We start from the raw sequence: 3,241 nt of genomic DNA, 5'->3' as shown, positions 1-3,241 counted from the left end.
TTGAACACCCCAAATGTTTCTGACTTGTTTTTCAGAAAGTATACCCACGTCATTCTCGAATAATCATCGATCAAGAGTAGGAAATACCTGCTTCCATCAAGCGAAGGTGTTTGCATCGGGCCGCATATATCTGAGTGCACTAGCTCTAGCTTCTTCTGAGCTCTTGATGAAGATGATGGAAACACGAGTCTTGATTGTTTCCCTAATTGGCATGCTTCACACACCTCATTGTAGTTGCCAAAGTTAGGGATTCCCTTCGCCATATTCTTCTGTAGTAACTTTTGCATGTATGAGTTACTACTATGCCCAAGCCTTCGGTGCCACAGTTGAGCCATCGAATCTTCCTTAGTCGTATAGGTAGACTCGCATGCTCTCACAAGTTAGCATTGGAAAGCTCTTCCTCTGCATTTGTATTTCGGCAATTTTCCTCCCCATAGGATCACGAATCACACAACTACTTTCTTTGAAGTTGAGTTCGTACCCGTTTAGGAGCATTTGAGGAACACTAAGTAGGTTCTTGACCAACTTCGGAACATAGAACACATCCTTGATAACTCTTGCACCTTTCTTCGTGTTAACCATGATATCTCCTTTTCCTTCCGTCAAGATTACGGCTCCATTCCCTATTCGGATAGGGATCTTGTGCATCCACTGTCGATTAGCCACATGTCTTCTCCTTGGGCGATCATAGCTTCATCTCGTGCCGTAAATAGCTGTTCATTCATGCCCTCTGTTTGTGTGACTTGAGCCTATTGATTTTGATTTCTTCTGCAATCTCGAGCCAAATGTCTTGGCTTTCCGCATGTGTAGCATTCTTTCGACCTCCTTACTTGTTGGTCTTGTTTGCCCTTCTTGTTTTTGAAGTAACACTCCTCCTCGGCGTGATTATCTTTCTTACAATAACCACACCATTTCTTCCCTTTTGGATTAAACCTCCAGAGACCTTTATTATCTCCTTTGTGATTTTTCGATCGAGCTGGAAAAGCTCCTTCTGAATTTCCTTCTTCATCCGGTAGGAACTTTGATTCATGTGCGATCAAAGATCCAACCAGATCTGTGACACTTATGATTTCTCAAATCTTTCGTCTCCTCCATCAACGCTGCCAAAGTTGCATATGACTTTGGCATCGTCGTTAGGATCTTCCTTATGATTTCAAAATTTTTCTTTCCTTCTCCCAATTGCTCCATTTGATTTGCGATATCCATCACTCTATCCGTATATGCTCTTATTCTTTCTCCATCTTTCATTCTCAAATTTTCGAATTGAGTATGTAAAGATTGTAATCGAACAAGTATGGCTCGTTCGTTACCTTGATATGCTTCTTGCAACTTGGTCCACACCTCCTTTGATGTCGTGGCCGTTATCACCTTCCGAAAGACGGAATCTGTGATGAAATTTTGTAGAAGTTGGAGAGCTGTCATATATTCATCTTGATCTCCCTCCATTTTGTGAGATCCGTCTCTTGATTTTTCGTCGGAGTTTCTGCAGTCTCTGATGGTTGTGTTAGAACGCCCTTTTCGACAACGTCCCATAACTCTCTCAACATCAGTGTCGTCTTCATCCTCGTGGCCCATAACTCATAATTTTGGCCATCGAAAATAGCAACGGGTTGAATGTTTTGGATGTTTACCGCCATAGTGCTCTTCGTGCAAGTTGTGCTTCGTGGTGCGTCTTGTGCTTCGATCTAGTGCTCTTCCTTGTGCTTGAATTAGTGCAGCGTCGTCCCTTGAACCGCAGTTGGCTCTGATACCATGTTATGAAGCTTGTATTATATTATCATTGACAAGCTTCTTATCTTCTCTTCTTTAGTGCATAGTGCAAAGAAAGAAAACCAAGAAAGTATCGAAGATTTGTAGCACTTATGCTTAGAATTTTGTAAGAAAACAAAGAGAGAAAAGAGAGAGAAGTGTTTAGAGAGAAATGCTTAGAAATGCTTAGGAAAGCTTGATATGAAAAACTTCATACAACACCCCCTATTTATACTAAAACTCCAAACCTACCACTCTCATCATAACCACACATCTCACCCATCAATCACATCAATCACACCTACCATATCCTTATTTTCTTCAATCACACCTAACACACACACAAATTCAAACTTCTACAACTCCTTACATAAGCATTACATCATCCTGATGTAATCGCTTACATAAGTATTACATAAACACGACATAATCGCTTACATAAACATTACATAAGCGTAACATAAGCAAATGAATCACCTTCTCAATAGTTGAACCCTCAAAAAATCCAACTTGTGTTTGTAATGTTCTGTCTTATCCTTTCCCTTTGATGCATTCGTGTTAACCTGCTTCCAGAATGTTTATGAAGAAGCTGAAGACATACTCTCCGTCGGGTTTTCAGAGTGGGAAGTGATTCTCTCCACGTCCAAAGGCCTAGACCTCGTTTGGGCGCAAGTTCTATCCGATCCATTCTTGAGACGGCTCATCCTCAGGTAAGTTTACTTCCGCAGATTCTCTATTCTACAACTTTAGACGTCTTTACGTGATTCTACGGCATCTTTCCAGATTCATCTTCTGCCGGTTTGTCCTGAAGGCCTTCTCCCGGTCAGAAGATCTTGAATCTAGCTCGCCCCTCTGCTTTCCCGACCTCCCGGGCTCCGTCTCGTCGGGGTCTGAACCCGTGAAATCTGTTCTTCGCCGACTGGCCGACCACCTGGGAGTCACCGAATGTTTCAGATTCTGACAGGGCATAGAATATGGTAAAAACGTTAGAGCCTATCTCCACTGGTTTGTTATACGAAGACAAGTGGTATTTAGGTGGTGGGGGATTTGAGTAAAGTGTGATTTGGGGATTCTCTATGATTCTTTTTTTTTTGTCATTTTGTAAAAGAGAAAGCCAATGTAGCTATGAAATTGAACCGTGTTTTAGAAGAACAAACATATATATATATATATATTATTAGTCTTTTTTTTTTGGGTTTTTATTCCTTCTTAGTGTTGTACGGACTACGGAGGTAAACATAATAATTTAATGTGCATTGCTTAAGGAGTATTTTGCTTATTATGCTTATATTTTGATTCTTTAATGTGCATTGGTTGTATTTCGAAACATGTTTAGAGTGCAATAAAAGATGTTTAGAGTTCGTCGAAACATGTTTAGAGCACGTTGAAACATATTTAGAGCGCATCCAAACTTGTTTAAAGTGCGTCAAAACATACTAAGAATGCATCCAAACATGTTTAGAGTGCATTAAAACATTTTTAGAGTGCGTCT

General features: G+C 40.5%; 1 long non-coding RNA gene across 1 annotated transcript; it reads left to right on the top strand.

The window, feature by feature from the left end:
• Window positions 1-2,353: 2,353 nt before the first annotated feature.
• Window positions 2,354-3,013, top strand: LOC104824899. The gene is made up of 2 exons (XR_773489.2): window positions 2,354-2,459; window positions 2,533-3,013. It is a non-coding gene; the product is annotated as an uncharacterized LOC104824899 (long non-coding RNA).
• The last annotated feature ends 228 nt before the right edge of the window (window positions 3,014-3,241 follow it).

This window comes from Tarenaya hassleriana, unplaced genomic scaffold (genome assembly GCF_000463585.1).
Source record: "Tarenaya hassleriana unplaced genomic scaffold, ASM46358v1 Cleome41, whole genome shotgun sequence".
Lineage (NCBI taxonomy): Eukaryota > Viridiplantae > Streptophyta > Magnoliopsida > Brassicales > Cleomaceae > Tarenaya > Tarenaya hassleriana.
The sequence above is the reverse complement of the archived record's forward strand: the minus strand, read 5'-3'. Positions and strand labels throughout refer to the sequence as shown.